At 44.9% G+C, this 27,586-nt stretch overlaps 1 long non-coding RNA gene across 1 annotated transcript in view; it reads left to right on the forward strand.

Moving 5' to 3' along the window:
• The window catches only part of LOC144162018 (uncharacterized), a 77,292-nt gene that overhangs the window by 37,435 nt on the left and 12,271 nt on the right, over positions 1-27,586 (forward strand). Inside the window, exons 3-4 of the long non-coding RNA XR_013320573.1 lie at positions 4,295-4,401; positions 7,435-7,524. This is a non-coding gene — a long non-coding RNA (uncharacterized LOC144162018). The remainder of the gene's footprint in view (positions 1-4,294; positions 4,402-7,434; positions 7,525-27,586) is intronic.

Consider the following 27,586-nt stretch of genomic DNA (forward strand, 5'->3'; position numbering starts at 1 on the left):
GATACGTGGAAGGCCTCGCTTGCAGCCCCGACCCGGACCTACAGGTCCGCCTGGTCAAGAGGATGGAAGAAGTCGCCAGACGGCATTAGCCTACGGCTACCAAGTGACCACCAACCTATGTAAGGGAGAAGACGTCCATTAGGAGGCGGGCATTTAGCCCGTGACCTGCCATCACCATTCGGACTTCGATTCTCCTCGAGACACTTCCTCAAATAAGGTTTATTTCTCTCTCTCCCTCCCTCTTTTTTCCTTTCGGTGGCCTCTTCGTTATCTCGGTTATCTCGTTACGCGTCGTAGCCAGAGACAATGTCTCGCGCTGTCTCAGCATACCTCCGTCGCCCTCGCCCTCACACTTTTGCTATACTTTCCTCCTCCACTGTCCTACTGGTTCTATCTCGTTTGTATTCGGTTTCCCTTTCATTCGCTCGATTATAAGGGATGACGGCGCCGTCGAACCACTAAAGCGGGCGCCTAAACGGGCTGTGCAGGCAAAATACGCATTTGGCTCATTCGAGAAATTTCGTCGTTAGAGTAACACGGACGCCGCTTTTAACACAATATCAACCCAAATATGCTATATAATTAAGAAAAAAGGCAATGATCATGCGACCCAGTAGCTCATTTCGCGCGCCATAACCTGTAACTATTATAGGCTGCTGTGTGATTGGGTGGGGCCGGCAAAAGCAAACGGAAGTTAGGCAGGGCTTTACATTTAACCGGCATTAACAGGGCTTTACAGTTAACCGGCATTTTAACACCAATACATTAACCGGAAATACCTCGTTCTTGGAGAATTAGGGATTTCTTTTTTCAGCCAAGTCAGCCAACACAAGCTTCCCTTGAAACTTAACTTGCTATAATACGCGTGGCCTGAATAGTCGACGCAGTTTAAAATGTGGAAACATAAGACCCCCACCGTTGAGCCATCTGAAAAGGTTGTTTCGAATCGCCCTTTAGATGTTGGGCTGCTTTAGAAACACACAAAAAAAATTCCTGAAACCTCCACTTTTCGTTTGCACATTGATAGAACCTGGTGATGGCTGGCTCTAAGCCAGGTTCTTGCGCGGCTATGCTAATCCGCAAAGACTAGTCCTCTCTTGCATCTCTGGGCTACAGGATTTTACTTCCATTGATGTGTTCACGTGGTACATTTAGGATGTCTGAGTCAAGACTGCGAACTGAGCATAAGGCCTTGTTTGTTTAGTTGACCAGTTTCGCGCCCCACTTCAACATTAAAATACGGCTTCTCTGTATGCACAGAATTTTTGTTGGAAAGCCATTTTAAACCCAAGTTTCATTTCCCTGCTACCGTCTCTTGAGGGGCTGTTTTTGCTCCTAGACCCAATGCACTGCTTAGTGACCCGTCACTCCTCCACCACTTTTTCGGGTAGCGAGGATGAGTCAGCCTATATGTGTGCGTGTTTAGAACTACCAGATGGCGCTAGTTTTCTGCAATTCTATCGCGAACGGGAACTTTAATATATTGTTACGTGGCGGCGGGACAGAAGTAACAGAGACCGTGGTTGAGAATGATAAGCGATGTATTTAGGCTCTACATGGCTTCCATAAGAGACCGCGCGCAAGGCGTGCGCCAGCTACTTCGTCGTCGTCATCACCGTTTTGCGTTATGCCGCTGTAGGGCACGGTCCCCATCTCCCCCGGAACATGTCCATACGGGCGATGTCCCATAAAAAATACAAGGCGCAGAAGGGGACAGGTTACTCACTTCCACCAAAGACGATAGACGATAAAAGAGGGAACACGACGTATTTACAGCATTCACCGTATTTACATGCAAGAGCAAGACAGAGCGGAACGTGATATGATATTCTTTTTCCTTCGAGTACCCTAAAGCGTGCCTTTTTTTGTAGATGTCGCTCGGAAACACCGACGGTAAACATATACCTCCACAAGACCCTCAACATCTTGTTGCGATCGTGTCATCCCAGCGCTGACACCAGTTGTTGCGACCGAGTGGGGGCACCCGATCCGAGATCCGCAGCCTCTGGCATAAGTGTGGTAGCGGGGTGAAGCGAGCGGCCAGCCGCTGTTGCAGCCGTGAAGAAGTCCAGAAGCCGTAGGCTAACGTATCTGTTTACTTCATAGCGAGAGGTGAGCCGAAGCCAAAGAACAATGCCCCGACGGGCGAGGTTACAATACAGGACTCGAGCAGAGTGACAGCATGGATTCGCTGCTCTAACAGAAATGGGTTATAGCGCTTGCGGGGCTTCTATTTATACCCAAAAGCGGTAACGGTCAAAACAGCCTTCCCTCTACATTTTGCGCACGCTACGCACTTCACACACACACACAACGCTCTTTCCAGAGTTCGTAAGCAGTCGGTAGCCTCGGCGCACATTGAGTCCGAGAGAGGGGAGAGAGGAGGACTCCGCTGCGATCGCGGGGCCTCTGTCTCCTTTAGACAGGTCTCGACGTGCCGCTGGCAACCGCCGTAGTTTGAAGCGCCTTGAAAGTGAGGCGTCTGACCGAAGCTTGTCGCAACTCGAAAGTATGAGTCACCGACACGGTTGCGCCTGACTGAAAGGTGCACGCAGTGACTTCGCCGCACAGCCGAGGAGTGATGTGGGAAAGTACAGCGGCGGGCAGACTCGTAAAAGCCTCTAGGAAGAGTTTTAGTCCGAACCCATTTATATTCGTTTTTTTAATTATTCCTGGGTCATTGCTGGGAGATTTACTTAGAGAAGTATAAGTAGCCTGATATCAAAGTTTCAAGGCCGGGACGCCCTTGAATAATATGATGTTCTTGTGCTGTGAAAATGCGACACCCCAAGCGCTACAGACGGTGAGACGGTTTCGTCACTGAGTACACAGTGAAATACTTAGGTATTTGAAATTCTTTATCATGGGGTAGTGCGCTAGCACCTTCTGGGTGCGTGTGGAATGCCTAATCGTACGCAGTCGATAGATTCTCGTAACGTAAGAAATCTACTTCAATGTATTATCTGCGGATATGAAATACAAAATCGTACCGTCACGGAAAAACGAAACGCGAACGCGAAGATATGAAGTAGTACACCCATGTGGCACATATGGCACAATTTCTTTCCATGCAAGTCAAAATGAGGTGGTGTCTGAATAACGAAACAAAAGTTGGGAAATGTGGTTTACACATCTACCAATAGCGTGCCATTATTGGACGTCAACCAACAGTATTTTTCAATATTGCGTGTTCTGGTTGTGGTTCATAATGCCTGTTCTGGTTTTCACAGTAAAAACTATGAAAATGAAGCAGGGTAGAACTGACCACACATTACACAAAACATGCGCGGAATAGAGATTCGCGGAATAGAAAAGTCCCCATAGACGTATACACTATCAACGCCGCAACAACATCCAGCGAATCTTTGATGTTTTTGAATTTGTGCAGGTATAGCGGGTTAACATATGTAGCTCTAGGCGTAACCTGGAGGCAGATGTGCCCAGTGGCGAGTCGGAATCAATAAAAACCAAGTATGACCGGGTGCCAGTTACTTTAGATCTTATTGGTAAAGTTAGCCCGCAGGACCAGAATGTATGTAGTTTTTTATACGGCGTTCACACGAACTATTTATTTTTTACGAGACTTGCATAGAGCACGTGCACTGGCGTAGAAGAGGTGAGGAGGGGTCGGCGGCCCTCTTAAAGTTTTGTGGCTTAGGAAAGAAACACGAGGCCTTCGACTCTGGTAACTGAAGGGGGACTGATGATAACGACACCTAAAGGAAAAGAGAAAGCTGCGCCCACCGTTTGCCATCGAAGGACGACTACCGATAATTCTTTTTCCGTGGCACGCTATGGTGACACGGTGGACGGAATGAATGTTTTTAAATGGGGAATCCTTCGGAGTTTTTAAAACATTAAAAACTCTGAAACGTAAAAAGTTATAACAGAGTTTTTAAACAGTAAAACCTTCAAAAACATATAATGTATTCCTTTAACAAAGCATTAACAATGAATGAGAGTACTGCCCTTGCCTGGCAACGTGAAATTTGTGGGCATGAAGAAATATATGCACGAAATATTCTACTACTTTTTTCATGCTTAATATCTGCTGACTGTTTCCATGCCTTTATATTCTCGAGTTCTATGCTACATATTTGAAACGAGTAATTCGTATTTAGTAAATTTGTCCTGATATTCCATTTGCAATGGCATTTTATATCCGTATATATAGATAGAGCTACATAAGGAAAAATAAAAAAAAATAATTCATTCATTCATTCATTCATTCATTCATTCATTCATTCATTCATTCATTCAAGTGCCGGTGGTTTATTTTCGCTTCATTACATAGTGGGACAGAGGAGAAATATGGAACTTTCTATAAAACTACCGAAAAAAGCCATGACAACCAGCACAACCGAGACGAATTCAACGCCGTTAATGTCAGCAAGGAGCCAGGTAAGTTCGCCTTTTATATAATCTAGAGCTACAGTGATGGAGTGCTGGTAAAATGAATGCTGATTTCAATTGTGATTTCAATTGTTGAGTGAAAGAAAAGCTATCCATCAAGCCTTGCCGAAGAAGGAATAAATAAAAGTGACGTGCGCTGTCCAGTGGCGACGACACAAATTCCGCAGCGTTTGGTATGCATGTTTCTACGTCAGAGCATATTTATGTCTGTAGACCCTCAATCACATCGATAGCATTTTCGAGACATTAGAAATTCAATAGCCGTCCAGTTAGGATGGCTATTGAAACTAAATGCACGCTGATCACTGTCCGCGAATATCCATTCGCCGACATTTGATGACCCACGTCATTCTCTTTGGCTCCCGCTTCGACATGGGTTGTTTTGATAAGGAGTAGAAGTAGATAAGATAAGGAGTAAAAGTAGGAGAAATGACTTATCTGTGCATGGCCAACACGCTATCGTAATTGGTTACAGGATGTGACATTATGAATTGCTTATGAGCATTGCTGGTCCTTTTCGGTGTCTGGAGAGCTTGGTAAACAGGTAGAGTTAGAGGAAGGCACGGTTAGGCCACGTTTCACTGGTGCTATGAAATATATATTTTAAATTTAAGAGAACATAATTACATTAATTAGTTTTCGGTGAATGAGATGCAACACATTTGCTTAAGGATCGTGTCTTCGCGAAGCCCTGCAGGTTTTCTGGTGTCAATCATTTGAACCAAATGTTGGATTCTGGGGTTAGAATGGCAGCAAACAGCACTTTTTCCGCAACCTTGTGCATAACGCAAAGCGCACAGTCCCACGTTTTCTGACACGCGGATAAGCGGCAAAATTGGTAAGAGTGAAAGTAACTTTTCAGCGCATTTGAGGCGCAATCCAAGGGTACATAACAAAGTTTAGTAATTTGAAACCAGAGAATAGTGATCAGTCTTTTATTTTTTAAGTAGGAATAAAAGCTAGACCACCTGGACTGAAGAACGTGTCGAAAAGAGGCGATATACGGCTAAAGAAGAGGCTGGGAGGCACTGGCCGCTGAAAATACAGCGCAAAGGACCACCGGACTAGGGGCCAGACAACGAGGTTCGAAAGCGCAAGTGACGTAGAATCAACAGTTAAGATGAAGTAGCTTCATCGTGTGTCTCCTCTTCAATATTTCCCGTCTCCGAGCGCTATTTAACGATGTAATAGAGAAGTGTCTCAGCAATGTTACGAGCCTTGAAGAGAAAAATAAACAGCTGCACTCAAGTGGCACATGACGTGCATGGGACGTTCAATTCTTCGAATTCCTTATTGGCACGGCACAAGCGCCTATGAGTGCGGCATACGGTTTGGCGGTTTAGCTTATATAGCTCCGAACCAAAATCCTACCGTTTTACGGTTTTCTTCTTGCCCCTACCTGTTCATTCGCATGACACCAGGAAATCTCGATGTTAATGCTGGGGAAGCAAATTTACACTGGCTATAAACGCGTGTTCCAAGTATCATACTACAAAAGTGATGACTCAGAGGAAGTATTCGTACAAGATCGAGAAAATGTATGTTGGAGATCTCATTGGAAACCCTCGGACGCATCCTATATAATAGACCTTTGCATACGCCCTGACGTTAAAGCGGCCAATTTGTATGCAGACAATCACAAATGCTCATTTGGCAACAAGGACTGCCAAAAACGTGGGATTAGTGACAATGACTGATCCCTAAAGAGCAGCCGTGACACCTTCTTACAGTCACCACTTGTGCGCTAAAATGGAAGCGCATGAGGTCACTAACAACCCTCTCAGTTTCTGTCTTTTTATGTAATATAGCTTTTATGATAGAATATCGTCTGCGACCAGTACCTAATATTAGTTTCTAAATAATAATGCGTGCAATAGTACTGCAAAGGTTTTTTTTCGCATTACATCCGGGAATGCTTTCATCCGGTCTGAATAAAAACGATGGTGAAGAGGCGATTGTTAAGATTGTTAAGAACAGCGCATGTCTGGTATCCTGGCGGTTTTATCAAAACAAATTGTTCTTCTCAAGGTCACAAAACAGTTTATATTGGTAATTCCTACATCGGTTTGATTTAGTTTCACATAGAGTTATTTTACTGAAAACCCGCGCCCGCTGACCTCTGCGGCCCTCAGTCGCGATGGGTTGGGGCGGGTGGACCGTATGCATACAAGAGTGAGCTGTTGTAGCTATTGTTTTTACGTATGCAAACTAATTGATTAATATGTGGCCAATGTAGCCAGGTCACGTGCGCGCAACCAGATGCTATTATTGGTAATGATGCAATGCTGAACGGCTTGATCTGAATATAAATCTTTAATTCAAATATCTTATATCTTTAGCGTTAAGTTTTCAGAGAAAAGTGATTCCGAACGGAGGTGTTTTGGTTAGTTTAAAACTAGTGCAAGCGGGTATTTAATTCATGCCCAAGAAGCGTATATGTGTTAGCAAGCTACCAACACAGTCACTACCCGCGACCACCCAAGGAAGGAGGTATGCGATGTTGTACAACGGTGTAGACCCCTCTGCTTAGTCATTTTAATCTTTTAGAGCGAAGCTACAGTGTTCTTACTGATGCTGTTATGCGCCCTGCAGGAAAGCCAACTTTCCCTTAGAATGATCATGAATGATCGCGGTCAACTGGAATAAAAAACGCTTCCCGTGGCCACAATCGACCGTGGGTCCCTCGCCTAGTGAAGCCGGCGTCTATCCGCTTGCTCCATTTCGAAATTGTCAAAGTGAACCACAAGGAGAAAGTACCGAATAGTGCCGTACACCCCAACCCCAAACGTTAGGCCTACATTCTGTGCACTGGAGAGTTGCTGTTGGTAGTCTGGAAAAGTTGTGCCTACCTCCAGAGTCGCACATACTCGCAGTGCGGTTTGTTCCACCAAAGAAGCCATCACGAGAAAGCTTCGTGTTCAACCATCGTTGCCGTTAGACGGGGCTGTGCTTGATTTTTGCAGCGGTTCGCTGTCATGGCTGCAGCATCTGTTGTGACCAGTTGTAATTGTTTTTTTGCAGGCAAGGTCGGAGATAGAAGCTTCCAACTCCTTTACTCGGATTACCGATTCTGCTCGTTTTACCTAGTGCTTCATGAAACACCATACTATGGTAAGCGTTATACTGCTATACGAGCAACCAAATAAAAGAAACTGTTGTAATGAAAATAACTGTTATGACATCTCTTTAAACCCTTGTGATTTTTTACGGAAGAAAAAAGGGTAGATAATTATTACATTTCGCATTTTAATGCAGAGCAGAAACCGATGATTACCCAAGCAATGTCAAAGAGCACCTGCAACCTCACAATTCCATTACTAAATTATAGGTTTCTATTTGCATTTTCTGACTACTTCACGTGCGCTACAAAACTGCAGGAATGACATATAAACCCATGACTTCACCAGCGTGTGCACGGCAAACCAAGGGAGAAGCAGAAATGTGCCTACTCGCGTTACGAAAGCACATGGTTTTGCGTAAATCACCTCGTCTAATATGCTGTTATATCGACATTGTCGGTAGGAAACATTGAATCGTTCCTGGGTCCTTGGGACCGAGTCCTGTCATTACTTTTTTTCTAATACGACGCTGGTTAGTGTAAATTAAAGAATATATAGTACCAAAGCGCTTTGTTACAAGCTTTCATCAAACTACACTTGACATTTTCTCTAGTGCCCTATCCACGCGTTTCTTTTTGAAGCGGAGTGCATTATCATAATCTTCTTCTTCTCTAAGTCCACTGCAGCACGCAAACCTCCCTAGATTTCCGGTTAAAGGCTCAATTCCAGCTCTGCCCAATTTCAGACGACCCCCCATTTTTTAATTCGCCCCTTGATCGCGTACTGGTTTTTCTAAACATATAGTTCCGTCCCACGATGGCAACTCTGCTACCGTGACCGGTTTCCTCGTTGTAATTTCGTCGCATTAAATACCTAGCCCAAGTCCATTTTTTTCGTGTTAACTGACCGGTTTACTCGTTCTAATTTCGTCGCATTAAATACCTAGCCCAAGTCCATTTTTTTCTCGAGTTAAACTGCGATACCTTACCTCCTGGTTTGTTTCTCGATCTTCGACGCTCGCCTGTATGATTGGAACCTAAAACAGTGTAGAAGCAGCGAAACCTGACCGGGGATCTTACACCTGCTCTAAACATTCCCATTCTTCCATGTGCCCGCGATGGATTACCGGCGACGCAGTAAATCCACCAACACATTGACCCCAGTCGATACCTACTAAAAGTGTAATTAAAAAAAAGTACATTATGCGAAACGAGCTTATTGAGTATGAAAAACACGTACTGCCCGTCGATATATAAATTTATCGACATGGCATTATATTCTGTCGACATTGGTGGGGCGAAAGTTTCCCCTGGAACAGTACGGGATCACAGGAAAAAATGTTTAAACGAAGGGGAAGCGAAAAATAGTTAATGTGTGCTCTCCCGCCGCAATGGCAAGAGTATTGTAATTAAACTTGAGATAGAAGATAAAAGGCATAATACAGACTAAGTATTCATACGATTGCTTACTTGCGCAGCTTTTCTCACGGAACATGCAACCTCCCCATAATTTTATAGCCTGAGGACGCAATCATTTACTCCGTTGTTAATTTTTTTGTGTGTAATATGACCAATGGCTAGAGAAACTGCGTGCTTTTCTCTATACGTTTTTTAATAGTACTGTGCATGATTCATACTACTTGGTCGATCCTCGGCTAAATCGGCCATTCGGGCGAAGTTAAACAAATTTTGATATATACCATTTTTTTATAATTACGTTGATTTTTAAATGGTGCGCTGAACTAAACCCTGAGAGGTATTTGAAATAGGATGAACTTTGAAGATTGCACCATTGGTGAGGGGGAGGGGCAAAAATGTGGCAGATGTTTTAGTTTGTGTTAACTACGTAAATGCAAATGAACACAATAAAAAAATCCCGTCATCTCCACGAAGTGAATGATGATGAGAGGGGCGAATCTAAAATGCTTATCGGTAAAACCGTGAAACATTCGCTTACACATCATACATACACTCTACACGCCAATCTTTCCACCGTTCCGTTGACAAGCCCGTCGACGACGTCGATGTTTGTGGTGATTATGTAGGGCTTGTTTGGGACGATGAGAATCTCCATGGGTAACTTCGCGAATTCGGTGTGTGACATTTTAGCCACCTCGGCCGTCGCCTTCTGCAGAGCGTCTTGTGTCGCGTATCCCCGGTACGTGTCTTCAGCTCGCAGGCGACGAGCGAAAACCTCTTCTTCCTCCTCTCCTCCTTATTGGGTAGCAACGAACGCGTTGAACGTTTTGACCTCTTCGGCGAATATTTCATTGGCCCATCCTTAGGGAGATCCTGCCACAGTCATCATCATTTCGCCATGTATGGCAGCAACGAGGGACGGGACAGGACCCGAGCAAGAGTCTTGAGCTCGCAGGCGATGAAAGACAACCTCTTCTTCTTCCTCTCCGCCTTGTTGGGTAGCAACGAACGCGTTGAAGGTTATGACCTCTTCGGCCAATCTTTGGTTGGCCAATCCCTAGGGGGATCCGGCCACAATTATCATCAATGTGCCGTGTACAATGTGCCGTGTACGGCCGGGACAGGGCCCGAGCAAGAGGAGCTTTGCCCCTAAAAAACCTCGTTATGTGTTATGACCAATGGCAGGAGAAACTGCGGGATTTTATCTAGTCTTTTTACTATGAGTATTGTGCATGCTTCACACTACTTGATCGGTTGTCGGCGAAATGGGACATTCGTGCAAGGTAAATAAACTTATGATATACGGCACATTTCTTATAAATATATTGTTCTTTAGGTGGGAAGCTCAACGAAATGCTGAGAGGTGTTGAAAATAGGATAAGCTTCGGCAATTGCACAATTGGTGGGGGCATGACATGTTGCAGATGTCTTCGTTGGTGTTAACTGCATAAGTGCACAAGAACACAATGTAAATTTTTTTATCTTATATTGCATTGCCAAAAAATCAAACTATTTTGTCTTGCTGCTCTTCTGTCCGCAAAGAAGATAGGCAAGAGAAGTAACGCGGTAACGTGATTAGAAAGATGGAATTGACACAAGAGAAAGACAGAGAGAGACAGAGAGACAGAGACGGAGTACGTATTCGCATTCCTTATTTAACGATCCCGTTGTATCTTGTTGCCTTCTCGCAAGTTCCACAAGCCGAAGATGAGTTTCGCTGTTGAAGATGGGCAGTTTTGTCTCCCATTTCTAATGGCGCTCTAGAGGGTGGGATTGATGGCGGGAAGTTAAGATAGGTGTGCGAAAGCGTTTTTTTTTTGCCAAAGCCTGAGGTTATGCTCCTGCACCTCGGACCGTGAGGGTGGGCAGAGGACTCTGTTGTGTATCCGACATGTAGCATTGTGTGATGCTTCTGTAAATTACTAGGGGATAAGCCACTTCCAGTCAGTCCTCTCGCGATGCTCTGTAATTCTCAGACAATTCTCGGGCTGTCGTGTGGGCCATGATATTGCAGCGATGGTCTAAATGGGCAGAGGCTCAATCCAGACGGATCTTGCGTGGAGGGTATCGCTGGATAAGGATGATTGCAACTGGTCTTGATGTTATTCCGGGTAGGTAGCTTAGGCATACGGCTTGAGAGTCGTTGAAGATTGCATCGACTGAGGTGTGGGCAATGACAATGGTGATGGATGCTTCTTCTGCTTGGATAGTGTTTATTTGAGTAGGTATGACACTAATGACACGCTCCGTTTATGTGGTGGCGACAGCTGTTATCGCACCCATGCCAGCTTAGTGCGCCGCGTGCGTATACACCATTTTTGGGTTGGATCCATGGATTCTGTCTAATGCCTGTGATTTAGCCACACGCCTTCCTTGGGGAAACTGCCATTGCAGACTTCGTGGAATGGGAGACACAGATGTTCTCCTTTAAATTCAGATTTCGGTGAGGAGCGGCATAAACCCCATTTGCTTGCGTAAGGTTCTATGATGCCAGCAGACTGCTAAAGACGGCCTTGCCTTTCCCCTACTAACCCTGTGCCCGTTCACACCGTTACAACATCGACATATGGGCCATGGCGAAGATCAGGAATGGCATCTTATAGATTGGGAAGACCGATGAGGGCGCTGTTAAACAGCAGTGGGAAAATATCTGTGCCGTGTGGCGTGCCCCGGCATCCAACAAGGATGAGAGATGATTGCCACTTCCACTTCCAGGCATTTCCACTTCCAGGCGACTTCCAGAACGACTTCTCGCTTTTTAATAAAATCCGCAATGTAACTTTATGTTCTGGCTCCGCAGTAGAAGTCACTGAGATTATTCAGGATCGCTTCATGGTTTTCATTGTCAAACGCTTCTTTTAAATAGTGCGAAAATTGCATAGGCGTGTGATTATTGGCCTACATTATGATTTCCACTTTGAGCTCATGGAGAATATTTTGGACACTAAGACTCTGTCTGAATCCTTACACAGACGTAGAAATTCGGGAAGCATCTGCAGGTGTTGTTGTAGGCGAACAAGGATGACGCACTCTAGTAGCTTTCTTATTTAGGACGTTAATTAAATATGGCGGACATTCACGACGCTTGCTTTCTTTCATGGTTTTGGTATTAGATGAACCTGAAGCGCCCTCTATTCCGGCGGTATGACACCCATTTTCTAAAATCCGAATATGTATGTGTGATTGGTGTGAGAGAGCCTTGGTCAAAGTTAATAAGCATCTTGTTTGTGATAAGTTCTTAGCCGGGTGTGATAGTTCTCCTTATTTTGGCTACGCACTGCCGTTCCTCCAATTGGTAAATAGGACTATCCACTGGTGCGTTTGGATCGCCCGTGTATTATTCCGGAGACCAGTACGGTAGATATAAAGGAAGGTGTCGCTGTTGAATCATTTTGACAAGGTACTCCGTGGTGCCTGGGAAAGTGGGAACAATGTGAACAAGTGGTAGTTTCACTTTTATTTTTACAGTGTATCAAATATTTGGGCAGTCGCCATGTCATTGATGTGGTGAGAGTACTACAGAGGCTGTTGCAGATCATGAGCCAATTATGCTTGCAACATACATTTGCGCATTCGGTCACGTCCTGAGTGAGGGCTACAATTCGCAGTTTTGGTTTGCATTTGTGATTTTGCCTATTCAATCTGCGTATGAAGGACTGGAGAGCTTCTCATAAGTGTGGTAGTTTGGTGTCGATATGCGGAACATGTATACTGGTAATGAACAGTTGCGTTGCGGCTGTTACATCAGCCCGTAGCGCTTCCGCGCAGGTGTAGATATTTGATTTTGTAGGCAGGAAGTTGAGGCCTGCATCGCAGAACTTGTCCCGGTTGGTGATTCAAACTTCGTTAACTTCCCCGCGAAGGATGGTGATGGTTGAGACATTTGGTGGGTCCGCATTGATATTTTTGTGTAGGTTCATCCAGTGGCATAGTTGATATTTTTAGCAAAAGGGAAACAAATCAATTCAAGTCAAAGTTTATTTTACTTAAAGTTACAACAAAGGGCAAAAAGGTACATCGAAGGGGCAAGAAAAAAACGCTGCAAGAAACGGCTTGACAAGGCCCTTGCCAGCGCCCAGCAATGAACAGCGTTTGCGCTGAGAGAGTAGAACACACTGAGAGTACACTTTGTTCATATGTCAAAGCAATGTAAGACAAAAATAAAAATACGATAAAATCAGGTTGGCGGCACGACAGCAGTACAGACAGTGCACAGTACTAAAATTTACACATACTTGAACCAGACAGGCAAAGCTAGTACAAGAAAAAAGTTTCGGTTACGTACTTCCACCACACATGTGTTGCGAGCTTTATCATGTCCGGAAAAGAAAACATACAGTGTTCACAGAAGTAGAAGAAAATTTTATTGGGTAAAAAATAGATCTATATAGACTTGATTATTTAACAATGAATTGTCGGTTTGTTCACGATCAAACGTGTCAAGTACAAAAGCCAAAGGGCTCTTAATACGTTGGCGACCGTAGTCAGCACGTGATAATGGGACTTGCCCCGGGGATCGGTATTCATAAGAATAAAGGCTATAAGTCATCGTCAGAGCAGCTTCCGTTAAAAAAGAAGTTAGTTTTCCTTGCGATGCCTTCTTGTAGCTGCGCAGTAAATGAGAATTGTATATATCGCAGGCACGGAGCAATTTGTGCTTTTGAAATAGCTGCTAGGGTTCTCTCAGTAGGGGACGTTATCTACAGCCCGAACAGCCTTTTATCGTATTGGTACCAGTTTGTATAGGTTAAATGAACTGGTGTTTTTCCATACTAGTACGCAATATATGGGGTGGCACTGCAGTAGAAAGTTGTACAAAAGTTTTTTATGTTGCTTTGGAGATCATGGTGTTGTCTCCTAATGACATCTACAACCTTCCGTGCTTTCTAGCAGATAGAATTACCATGGCCATTCCAACTAATATTTTATGAAAATATAACAGCAAGTGTCTTCATAGATTTCTCAATGTAACGCTTTTCGGTATATTTAAATAGTACTTCGAGAACGAAAAAGAATGCACTTCATTTTTGATTCGTTCATTGATAGGCCGTTTAGCTTGGACCAATTTTGAAGTGGGTAAAAATGCGGTGTGAAATGGACCAGTACAGTACAATCATCAGCGTAGATAATGAACCTATCAGTGGCGTCTATAAGTAAAATGTCATTTATATGAAAAAAAAAACAGCACTGTTCCAAGAATACTGCCTTGTGTCACCGCAGCAGTTATTTGACTAGTGTGATATTTATATAATTATTTTTACAAACTGATTCCTACAGCTTAGGCATGCCTGCACAAGTTCCATAGGTGTACCCGGAAAACTATATCGTCCCTGCTTAGCAAGTAAGAGCTCATGGTTAACGCTATCGAAAATTTTGCTCAAATTTATGTAGACGCCTAAGGTCATCAGCTTATGTTCCATGTTTTCCAAAATTGCTTGTTTCTTGGCTGACAACGCGAATTCTGTCAAGCGACTTGCCCTAAAACAGTACTGGCAGTCTGTGGTGAGAATTTACCTTTGTGTAAAGCTATTGATCCTAAAATGTAATATTTTTTTAAATCCTTAGAAATGACTCGTAATATAGATATTTGCCTGTAGTCTCCTATTTGTTTCTATCACCCCTTTGTAAATAACTATTACTCTAGCCACTTGCATATTTCTGGGGAAACTGCCAGTTTTCAAGGCCAGTTTGAAAATATTCATTAGTAGGGGAGCTCTAAAGAAAAGCACATATTTTACTGGTCTGGTTTCAAGAGCATTGACATCTCTGGTTTGACTATTTTTAAGACTGTGGAAAGTCACAGAAACTTAGAAATATCTATTGGCCATAAAAAACATTGTATTTTTAGTTTTAAGAATATTCTCTAACATTTCTGCTATCAGTCCTTGCAAACAGAGCACGACATTGCAATACTAGTGCACCGAAACGTATAAGCCTCAAAAAAACATTTTGATCGCTTTTGTGGCGTCTCATGAATTTGAAGAGGACTACCCAAAATGTAGCACAGAAGATGACTGAACATCAACTGTACCCCGAGAAAAACACATAAATTTTGGTCACTGATTCTGGCCGCTGAAGCCGGGTCAGGCATAAGCCTCATTATTACTGGAGATTTCAACGCGTCACACACGTCATGGGGTTATCCTATAGATCGCAAAAGGTCAGACTGTAGTGGGAGCCAATTCAATCTCAGAATTTCGCGTTTGAATCTCCACCAGATCTACCAACTAGAAAAGGCACGAATACCTAATGAAACCCCGCCTTGGACATCTCGCTTACCTACAGAGTAGCCCATTCAAAATGGTGTGTGCTACATGACACCCTCGACAGTGATCATCCCATAACCCAGATACACAGAGCACTCAAACCCACATCCGCCTGCAGACTGTCGTAACAGAATGGCACACTTTCTTGTAGCCACGACTACCTGAGAACATGCCTTTCTTCCCTGATGCTTGACCTAACCCAATGGACGGAGCAGCGCCGGGGGGATGTACGGAATCTCTAACTGGAATTAGATCTTGAAATACCGACTACCCATGTCGAGTCAAAATTGCAGGTTATATGGCAAGCTCTGAAGTGCCTTAAAACCCGAAGGCGCATTTCAAAGCATATCAGGCGCCTAAGAAAGCGAATGACCACCCTAGGCAAGGAAACCGAATGTATGCAAGCAAAATAATGAGACCATGATAGGAAGCGCTGTGCGATCGGCTAGAGGGCGCTATAAGCATGAAGGGACCTTGGTCCTTTCTAAGAGAACTCCTTGATGCATCAGATTCTTCAACAGTGCAGGCGAACCAAAATGCCCGACTTACCAGACAGCTCGCGACCGATCCTGACGGACTAACTCGATACCTCGTCAATAGATGCATGCCATATAGGGAACAGGAACAGCACCCGGACTACTCCGGGCCACCTAACCAGGCAGAGGTCCGGACAGCGCTGGAGTGCTTGTGAATGTCTTCCGTGCCAGGTCAAGACCGAGGTACGAATAAGATGCTTAGAAAGCTCAGCGGTGCCTCGATTGTCTACATCACCAAGCAATTGAACAAGATTGGACAGATACACTCCTGACAGTCCCATCATGCGAACGCTACCCCGATCCAAACGCCGGGTAAACAGCTTTCAACGGGTAATCTCAGACCAGTATTTCTGACCCTGTGTATAGAACAAATACTCGAACGAACCAATATTGCATAAATAAACAAGCTAATAGATGAAAAGGAATGGTTGTCATCAGTGAGTATGGCTTCAAGGCACGGGTTGCGATAAAACGATGTCCACCCGAGTATGAACTGGAATCAGCTGAAGGACTCCCCCTAACGTGACTCAGCCTTCAATCGGATCAAATAATTCTATAAGCTACCTTACTCAGCCACCATGGAAGTCTTGAGCCCAGAGGGTCAGGTGCACGGACGTACTACTGTGTTCGTACCTTCCCATCGCACAGAACAGGCACGCTAGAAATTGGGCTACTTAGGATATCCTGAACTACAGTTACCATCATGCGACACAACACAGGCGTCGGTCATAACCACCTAGTGTTCAATCTAGCGGTGGCGATCGTATCCGCCACTCTGGATCGAGTGCTCGGCTTTCAATAGAGCTTGTATGCAGGTGCTTTAACCACATGGTTTACTAGAGGAAGTGTTGCACACATAGAAGAAACCGTTCAAGCTGGTGATACACTCGTCATCAATGAGTCCGAAAGGTGGGCTTGCAGTACTCTGCGACCAAATCATAAATAGTTATCTTGACTGAAAAAAGATCTGGACCTTCACGAGAGGCGCCCACCCATATTAACAGCAAACCTGTTTAGCAAATCGGTATTTTTTGTTTCCACACTTGAAAATACCAAGAAAATGCCGGTAATATCAATTTACGGCGATTTGTCAACCACAAGATAGCCAAACAATTTCTGCATTCAGCGGGATCGTGGCAACACTTGCGCGAAACTAGAAAGACACGTCATGGAATACGCCCTTTTAAGTTGATGCCCAATGATTATCACTTTCAGAAAAAAATGAATGAAGTTCACACTTTTAGAAACAACGAAGAAAAGGTCGGAAAAGAGTAAAAGAGTAATTGAGTAAAAGAAGTTGCGGCAACTAAGAAGCAAATCGGCTGCAATCGTAGATTTAAACCATCGTGATTGTGGCGAAAGGTGCGTACTGGGCCCCTCCCATGGTGCTGCTAATGGTTATAACTTCAAAAAAAATGAACGAAGCTCCCCCTTATCGCAGAAACGTTGAAGTAAAGCACATTGCGGCAGCGAAGAAGAAGCAAATAGGCTGCAATCGAGGACTTCAACTGCTGTGATGGTTGTGAAGGTCGCTTTGAGTTTCACTGCCTTCAAGCATTACGGGTTAGTCCGAGCTTCCCTCATTTTTTAGTGGACGCGAAGCCTGTACCAAAGGTCACGAGACTCACAATTCTAAAACTAATGCTATCAGAAAACCCTCGAGGCATGTTACCCCAATAGCTAGCCTGCTCTATAGGATGCTTTCCGAAGGGAACGGCCTGAATGCAAGACTGCTTGAAACTCATCCAGCCAGAGAGAGAGAGAGATAAAACATTTTAATGAGCTCAAATGTGAGAGTGGAAGCCTAGTCCGGAAATCCATGCGTTGCCCTCGCCGTCTTGGCCCGTGTCACCAGGAGAGTCTGGTCCTCCGGTTGACCGCTGGTCAACAGTGTCTCCCACAGCTCAGGAAAGGAACGGGTGGAGAGGGGTGGTAGGGCTGGGTTGTGAGCGCATTCCACAATTATATGCTGGAGGGTACCTAGCTGTGGACAAAACTTGCATAGCGCGGTGTACTGTGTGGGAAACAATAAATTCATTCGAACCGGGTGAACGTACGTGCCTGCTTGTAATTGTCGGAGTGTTATTTCCTGAGTTTTGCTGAGGGATGGGTGAGGGCACGGGAATGTTTGTCTGGTGGTCCGGTAAAATTAGGTAATTTCCTGATAGGTGAGAAGTTGCGTCGGAGCTGCGGTGACCTCTGGGGCTCGGTGGACCATTTCGCGGGCCTGTTGGTGGGCAAAGTTGTTGCTCGGTACAGAGGCATGGGCAGGTGTCCAAACGATCGCCACTCGGTGAGATGGACGGTATCGCTAAACTAACCGCAGGGTCGTTGGTGCACCCCTCCCTGAAAGGAAACTGCGGCAGGCTGCTTGAGAGTCAGTGATGATGACTGTGCTGGAACATTTTATGAGGGCTAAGGCAATGGCGAGGTCTTCGGCGTCTAGTGGGGATGTTGTACGGATGGATGCGCATGAAGTTAAATGGCTTCTGGTTGTTGTCACTGCAACCATGGCTTGGTTGTCAGCGTAGCTCGCCGCATCGGTGTAGGACACGTCAGAGCGATTGCCATATAAGCGTTCATGGGCTCGGCTGCGGGCGGTCCTGCGCTCGGGATGGAGGTCGGGGTTCATATTCTTTGGTAGGGGTCGTACAGAGATATGTTTACGCCACTCGTCTGACAAAGGGGCCAGGTGGGTTTGTTCTGCACAGGGCCAGTTGATACATTGCAGAACAAAGCGGCCTGCTGGAGTGTGTGTCAGACGGAGGCGCTGGCTTGCGAGATGACCTTCAATGAGTTCCTCAATAGTGTTGTGAAGACCCATTTCAAGAAGCAAGGTTGTCGATGTACTCATAGGGAGCCCGAGTGCTTGTTTAAATGCCTTCCGAATAATCCTGTTTAGTGCTTCAATGTCGGATTTTGTTAGGGCCATGTATGGAGCGACATAGGTGAGGCAAGAAATGACGAAAGCTTCAATTAGTCTCATTGTGTCCTTTTCTTTCATACCTCGATGCCGGTTAGTGACCCGCCTAATCATATGCACGACTTGAGCTGACATATTACGCAGTTTTGACAAGGCAAAGTCGTTTCGGGTATTGGCTTGGATGGTAAGGCCTGATATCTTGAGTGAGTCTTCGTCCGTTTTTCTTGTTCTGCGTCTGCTTTTTCGCCTTACCAAGCCCAACTTCACCCTCTCGTCAACGCTCTCACTCCCTAAGAGTGGACATTCGTCTGCAGACAGGTCTCATACTTGTGTTTTCAAGCCGCCACTGCTTTTTGTAGAGCGCGTGGACTAGTAGTCGTCAGCGCTGACCAAACGCAACTGTGATTGTGAGTAATCAACGTCGGAGCCTTGTCGGAGCCTTTCAACGGAGTAATCATTGATAGGCCGGAGCCTTTCAACGGAGCCTTGTCGGAGTAATCAACGTCGGAGCCTTTTTACACTTTCGTTCGCGATGACCACTACGCTACCGGCGGGGCTACTTTAGCCTCCTCTTTCTGGGTATTTATTTTCAAGTGTTTTGTTTCCTGTGCTTGGGGGTGATAGCCAGCTCCATTCGCACTACTCGAGTTGAAGAGGACCCTCTTTTTGACAGCAGATAGAATGGCCGTCAAGAGAGATTTCGATGGACTCGACGTGGTGTCGTGGGGGGTGTTTCCAGATGATGACAAGTTCTGGTTTTTGCGGTGAACACTGTAAGCCGCAAGCCTGGGTGTAATTATTGACTTCTTCGGCTGCACGCTGCAATATGTCCTGCAGCCCACCGAGAGAGTCTGTGTCAGTCCAGAGGGTGATGTCGTCTGCATACAGTGCGTGGTGAAGATTCGGAATCTGCTGTAGCTGTTTTGGTAGACCCAGAAAAGCGATATTGAAGAGCAGTGGAGACAATACCGAGCCTTGCGGTGTACCCCGACTGCCAAGAGAGATTAGTTTGCATTTTATATCTCCAATTTTGAGCACAGCCTAGCGGCCTGTGAGGAAGTCCGAAATGTAGGACTAAATTCGGGTGCCACAGCCAGTATTATTAAGGCGGGAGAGAATCGCTGCGTGTGCAACGTTATCGAAGGCCCCTTTTAGGTCGAGGGCCAAAATGGCTCGAGGTGAGTGGCGAGTGGCAGGTGCAATTACCCCTTCTTTGAGTCGCAACATAATATCCTGGGTGCTTAAATGTTGTCGAAAGCCGAACATTGTTTTGGGCATTTGGTTGGTGTCTTCAAGGTATGGCTGCAGCCTTTTGAGTATAATGCGTTCCAATAGCTTCCCCACGCAAGAGGTAAGGGAAATAGGCCGGAGATTGTCTATGTGTGGGGATTTTCCCGCTTAAGGAATGAAGCGGACTTCGGCGGTGTTCCATTGAATAGGTAGGCGCCCAGATGTCCAAAATTCATTGAGGTGTTTAAGCAGGATGGCAAGTTCATCATCACCTAAATTGGCCAGGAGCTTATAGGTAACTTGGTCAGGACCCGGGGCACTCCTTTTCTTGCATTCCGCCAGGGCTGCTTACAGTTCAAAAAGTTGAATATCTCGGTCCAAATCTGCGTTGGGAGTACCAGAGTACGGTGGCGGCGGGGATAGTATCTCTGTTTGGAGGTATTTAGCTGTTAAGTCTTAAATGAGGTGTTCTGGAGTGCCAAGGTAAGCGTGAAGAGTGCGGGCCATGTTTCGATTTGATTCCCCCTTGCTGTTTAGGGGGTCAATAGGGTACCTAAGTAGGTTCCAGGTTTTCCGGGAGGTCAGAGTGCCTTGGAGGCTGTCGCAAAGCTGCAGGCAATTTTCTTTGCTCAACGACTGCACCTACAGCCATTTGTAATCAGCCCAAACACATAAGATGTTCCCTACCTTCCTGTCAACGACAGCATGATGATTCAAGTAGACAGTCTCATCCACAAGGCGTACCTTACCGCTTTGCAATTACCACCGAACGCATAAACTTCCAGAATACAGGCAATAGGTAGATACAATATGACAGTCGAAGTAATGGAAGGCCATCATACTGGCCAAGTCAGCAGCCTATCGCGCTGGTACACCGGTAGGCTCCTCTTGGATACTTGTGATCGGCCCAGCTGAAAGACCTGAGTCACTGGTGCTGCATTAAATATTCAATCAGAAATTATATCATAATTATGTGTATACCCAGAAACATGAACTCGAAAATTCATAGTGGAAGACGGATTCATGGAGAAAGGGCGCAAGATAAAATATTTATTCCTTCCCAAGCCATGTTCTGCGTGGGCACTGCAGAATATCGTGATAAAAAGGCGTAGGCTATACAGTCAATCTCTCTTTATAATGTTATCGTCTTGCCAGTCTGCCCCTTCCCAACTGTCCACCGCATGTTGCACAAAGGGGGCCATTGCACTGGCACATCCTGAAGGGCCACCCCTGAAATTATATTTCTGGATTGAAAAATGGCCGTACAGAACTTTTCTAAAGAGCTCATTTCGGCTTCGCCAGCAATTCAATTCTCGTCAATTAAGCTATTCGCGGACAATACTCCAGACAATACGATGTCCAGACAATACTTCCTCCAGAGCGGAAGCTCCCCACTCATCACATGGCTTTCTGAAATTGGGGACCACTCCCACTTCGCCGGCTCAATAATACCTTTTTCACTCACTGACTCATTTGCTCAAACGCGCCTTCTTGGAGCAATTTGTTTAGCGAGAGTTGGAGTAAAACACGAGTACCAGTCGTTCCACATTACCACGACGCGCCTGCAGTAGGAGCTTATGTACTGACAACAGGCAGGCGCTCCCGAGTGTGTACCACTTCCCAATGAAGTAGCCTAATATGGCGACTAACGAATACCAATTGCTGTCCTTAATATAATGGCCCATCCGGGCACCACCGGGTGCTACCGCTAGTACGTGTATAAAGGCCAAAAGTCGTCGATGAATTTTTCCATCAACCCAGCTGTGGAGGTTTGGGGGTGGCCAGGATGCAGGCCCGGTGTTTCCAACTTGTTTTATTTTAGGTGAATGGCCGTTCCATGAACGGCACTTGGTTAGTTGTTAGAATTCCTTGAAGATTTCGTAAGCTTTTTCTGATAGACAGGTTAGTTGTTGAATCTTGGTTTGGGAATGACGCTGCACACCTGCTTCAAAAACACATGTACGACGAGCTGTGAAATGCTTGTGCACACAGTGCCTTACGTGATTAAACAATTGTGGTTTATAGCATGCGTCATTCTGGGTAAAATTATGGTAACATCATTCAGTGGTTAAAATATTTATTTCTAGACAGCGGGTTGGTTGAGCATGCTTTAGATTGTATTGGCGGACGGATCCGTCTGTGCGTGCATGCGACAAAACCGTTGACATTTGCGTAGGACGTAAACTCTGTTACCTGGAAGTACACGAGTACTCAAGGAAGTACACGAGCCCGCGGTTTATCATCTTCTGGAGGAGCTTGCACAGGCAGCTGGTAAGGGCAATGGGTCAATAGAAGCAGAGCAAGGGTCCTTCCCATTTTTAGGAAAGCCACAACTATAGCCTGCCTCCAAGACTTTGGAATGTGCGCAGAAAGCCATAACTTGTTATGCAGGTGGAAAAGTGTTACAAGAGTGGGTGTAGGTGCCGTATCATTGTATATGTAATGTTGTCTGGGCCGGGGCCTAAGGGTGTACACGTGCTCAGAGCAGCCCTCAGCTCATTCAGTGAGAACTGCGACTAATAAGAAGTTGTTGAAGTGTCATTATCAAGTAAAGGCTTTTTCTCGGCCAATTGTTTGTGGTTTACAAAAGTTTTTATGGAGTGTGGTGAACTGGACACGTGTTGGAACAGCTGTATAAGTGCGTCAGCCTGGTGTTCGAGTGTGTCCCCTGTTGTGTTGAACAGAGGAAGGCTGTGTGTTTGTTGTATTTTCAGTTTTCGAATTCGTGTCCATACCTTGCGTGTGTCTGTGAGAGTCATACGTTTTCCGAACGCTTCTCCCCTTTTGAGCCATAAAAGGTTACCCGACGTGGGGTACCGATGGAGGATACCCTACTCCTTGTTCCGGCCCTCTCGCGCCCGCCCACAGTCCTCATGCCACCACGGTTATTTTGGTTGTACGGGGAACGAAAGGGGTGGGAAATAGACTTTTCGTCGGCGTCGACGACATGTGCGGTGCGTAGTTGGGAAGCTTCTTACACGTGTAGGTGTTTTATGGATGTGTGGTGATTTTGGATGTTACTGTAAATGTATTGCAAATTTCTCATGCTTTGTTGAACCTAATATGGGAAGATAAACTGCTTGTTCTGTGAGTATATATATATATAAGTGAAGTGGAGAAGTGGTCAATAGCATATGGGTTCGTGCCCACGCCCCACTCAAGACAATAAAAGAGGACTGCGGAACCAACAGCCATGTGAAGATATGAGTATGTGTTGTGTCCTGGCATGTAGGCAGTTTCCAGTTGAAAAGGAATGCTGCCGAAGATGTTAGAAATTGCCAGTAAGGCCACCTCGGGTATCCGCGCGAGCAGAACCTGAAAGAATATTGTGTGCATTCATGCCGCCTGCGAGGGTGTATGGTGCGGTTAGCTTGACAGCCAGTGCCTCAATATCAGAGCTCAGAAGTGCAAAATCAGGAGAAATGTAAATGGAGCATACCGTTATCTCCCCTATAAATATTGATGTGCGAATCACTACTGCCTCACGGACAGTGTTTAAGGTGATAGGGTGACAGTCTAAGGATTTCTGGACAATTACAGCCACACTTCCCGAAGAGGGGGTGCAGTCGTCCAGGACCCTTCTGAATACCATATAACTCTTCGGGAAATTTGTGTGCTTGGAATTTAAATGTGATTTTTCTGGACACGTGACACTTGACTGATTGGAGCGCAGTATCTCATACACATCATCAACATTTTTAAGAAGGCCTCTACAGTTCCATTGGCCTGTGTTTTCTATTCCCGTTATTTAGGGTGAGAGCTATGTGTGTTTGTGTGTTGTTATTCGGGGCTGTGAACCTGGTCTATTTTGGCCTGTCGGGAGGCTTTGGTGTCGAGACACGTTCCTTGCGGTGCGCCACAGGAGGAAGGCTCCGCGTCTATTTCTTCGTAGGATGTCCTCGGAGTGCCTGGATGATCGGCCTACTAGGATCGCGCCACCCTTTTGGGCGTGCTCCGCCTAGCAGTCAACCGCCAAGAGCGTCAAGAACGCATCAGATAGCACAGACGGCTCGGCAGGGATGGAAGCTGCTACTGGTTCCTCCATCTCCATCACCTCCGTGCCGTCATGACTGGCTACGGACGTTGGAGAGGAAACAGTGGATGCGGCTCTTTAGACTGGCACAGTTGCCACCACAACCACTGGTGACTCAACAAGCGGTGTGGTGACGCGTTGGGCTGTCAGAGACAATCCAGTGCGACAGGGGCGGGTGTAGATCAGTCTCACTGAACTGGGTCGCAACTAAAACCAGACGCCGCTCCGCCCTTGGCGAGCTGCGTCGGCGTACCCCACAGAAGCGAAACAGGCGAACATTTTCCGTGCTTCTGGGTACGAGGTGTTTTCTGTTACCTTTAAAGTGGTGATACGTTTCTAGAGTTCGAACCTCTGAAAGTCACGAGAGAACGCTGCATGGGGTCCTTCACACTTTGGGCATTTCATGCTACTGCCTTGGAAATTGCCTTTAGGGTAATCATAATCAGGGCCCTTGGAACACGTCAGCTTCCCCCGGCACTCAAAGTACCGTGCCAATACCGCTTGCACTTGAAGCACGGACGTGGATTAGGAACATAACGACGAACTTCACAATGGATGAAGCCTGCATTCGCGCATCGAGGGAGGTTGCAGCGGTCGAAACTAAGGATGACATGCTCTATTTTTATTTTCTGGTTGTCTCTACGGATGGTGATTCGTCTGACTGCTGTAACGCCTTGCTCATGCAAGCCCTCCAGCAAGCCAGAGTTTTTTTCGTTCTTAAGATTGAATTCCGAGATACCACCTTGGTATGTGTTTAGGCTGCGGTGAGGAGTTATCTTATTTTGCATGGGGCCGAAAACGCTCTGTTAGAGGAAGATTTCCGGCTGTCGTTGATTCTGTATTTGCGCAAAGATTTCACCGCTGGTTAGCTTTTTTGCTTTGTAGTTCTTGCACAGAATGTTTTCAACAAACATAGCGATGAAGAATACGAACATATACGTAAGTGTTTCATAGTTTTCTGCAGATCCCAATATGAAAAACGGGAAAAGTTGTCGGGTTTGGAAAATGCTATGTTAGGTAACGGTAAAAATTCACATTGGTGCGGCCCCAATTTGGGGGCAGATGATTGGGTTTCGAAAACTAAAAAAAAAAAAACAATACGGCATGGAAAAAAGCAGGGAAGAGGAATACTTTCTTTCGCAGCCTTACGCTGATAGCTGAAGAGGTCCCGGAGCTGCCTGCCTGCTAAACAGACTGGCAATGATGACGAACTTTCTTTGACTAATGGGATGGCAAAGTTAGATATAGGTCTTCAGCGACAGAACGCACGGGAAAGAAACCAGGAAGAGCAACTGGCAGAGCACGAAGCTTCAAACGATACTGTCGCTAAGCGGGCAGAGACAATGCAGAATAGGAAATTGAGTTTAGAAACGCTTTCTTCAAGATACAACGATATGGGTCGTTAATTTTAAGCACAGAAAGCAGAAATACAAAACATAACAAGATAACCGCATCAGTTTGGAACCAAAGTGTCACAACAAAGCATGCGAATCTCTTTCTTTGAAAATGAAGTGCATAGGTTAGAACAGTACTTCCGAAAGAATAATGTGGAGATTCATGGCAATAAAGAAACTGGTGATGAAGACCTCCGAAGAGTCCTGGAATCACTAGCCAATAAACTGAAACTTGCGGTTCCTTGTCCCGAAGAGGTAAAGTGTTCAGAGATTCAAGCGCCGACCTATTGGTGTTGCACCTATCTTAGTTCGGTTAACTAGGCTTGACACTAGGGACAAATGGCTCAAGCAAATGACTTTTCTGAAGAGCGAAAACATATTCGTGAACAAAAACTTGACTGCTCGCACAAAGCATCATTGGTGGATAACAAACAACAAGGCTGACGCGAACCAGTAGCGCATCGTTTGGATCTGAAATGGGAAAATATATGCTAAGAAAGAACAAGAGATGTCACTGATCCGCGTGATGTGTGCAGCCGACTTGTCTAAAATAAGCGGTATTGATGACTGAAACTTTCAAAGATGTGCTTCAATGGGAAAACCGAAAACGCGAATGGGATTCTGAGCAATTGTAGCAATGTAGCACTAATTCTACTTCAAGTATATGTTAGAAGTTTGCAGAAACATTGGGGTATGCTCCAGGTTTAGCTGGATTGCACACTGTTTAAATTAGATGCGCTCATTCTCACGGAAATTAATGTTAGCCAACCTGAATGCTCTCAAATATTTCTGACAATTTTCAGCTAATTTGTCTATGTAGAAAAGGTAGAAAAGGAGGTGGTATTGGAATGCTTGTGCGGAGCTCTTGGCTGTGTGAACGTTTAGATGTCCAGTTCAGTGAGGCACAGGTAATAGCCGTTTATATCAGCAAAGATTACGAAGATTTCCTGCTTTGTTGAGTTTACCTACCACAGACTAGTGGTTTATCTGTCTTCTTTAACAAACTGCATGATTTGTTAAACAAGCACCGTAGCAATAAACAAGCAATTTTAGAACGCGACTTTAATATTCATGCATCTAATTCATCTAAGCCAGGAGTTACTCATTACGTAACACTAATGGAAAGTGATGGTCTTGAAAGTCTGCTTTAAGGATATACACGTGAAGAATTACTAAACAAACTATTGACAAGACATGTCTTGATCATATTATAACTAGAATACCACAAAAACCTACTTTAGGGTGTATAATTAAAGAAAAGGTTGGTGATCTTTATATTACTGCTTTTTCTGTGTTAGGAAACGACAATGATCACGATAATGTTGAAGGAGATACTAAAGTTATTAGAAACTCTGAAAAGGTAGACAGAAAAATCACATCTTTTAACTGGGATTCCTTGCTAGACTATAAAAATTTGCAAGGTTATAACTCCCTTGTTGACGAATTCGAAAATATTTAGGATTACTTAAAGGTAAAAATCTAGGCTACACGAAGAAACGAATTTTGCCCGCTGATCAATACAAAATAATTTCGCTTTGTAATCATAAAAGCATTCTGCACAACAAGGTACCAACAAATCCTCTAAATACCCTTTTATAGGAAGAGCTTCGGCATCTTACAACCAAAATAACAGCAAAAATAGGGTTAGCTCAAACGCTATATCTTAAACATTTTACAGCAGGCGGCCCTGACATACTGAAGGAATGGGCTATGGGTAATAGAATTGGAGGAAAACCGCAAAAAAAGAGCAGTTATATGAAGTTCCAAAAAATATTTCCGGATATACCTCTTGGGAAACTTGCGAATGACCTTAACGACCATTTTGTGCGATCCAATGAGCCAAATTATAAACCTCGCAAGCGCGAATTACTTTCATGAATATGCTTCCCCATCAATCATAAAAACAGCCTATTTCCCCAGAGTCAATGCGATCTAATAAGCTAAATACGATCTAATAAGCTTTGTTCAATTCGGATTTCGCAGAGACTAAGCACTACACCTTTATTGGAGGATTTTACGGTATAAATTTTCTACAACGTTGATAATAAAAAAATTGCACTTAGCTTTCTCGTAGATTTAAGAAAGGCATTTGACACAATTAACCACCAGTCTTTGCTAAGAAATTAGATAAATTTGGTTGCAGGGGACCCTAAAAGCAATTTTTCAATAATTAATTTTTCGATCGCACTCAATGTGTCCGTATTCAAAATTGCATTAGCAATACATTTCCTATATACCATGAAGTACCACAAGGATCTGTGCTGGGGCCAATATTACTTAATATTCATGTTAACCTACTTGGCGATGTTCCGTT

This window comes from Haemaphysalis longicornis, unplaced genomic scaffold (genome assembly GCF_048455015.1).
Source record: "Haemaphysalis longicornis isolate Haplotype H1 unplaced genomic scaffold, Haemaphysalis longicornis Haplotype H1 scaffold_12, whole genome shotgun sequence".
In the NCBI taxonomy this organism is placed as follows: Eukaryota; Metazoa; Arthropoda; class Arachnida; order Ixodida; family Ixodidae; genus Haemaphysalis; species Haemaphysalis longicornis.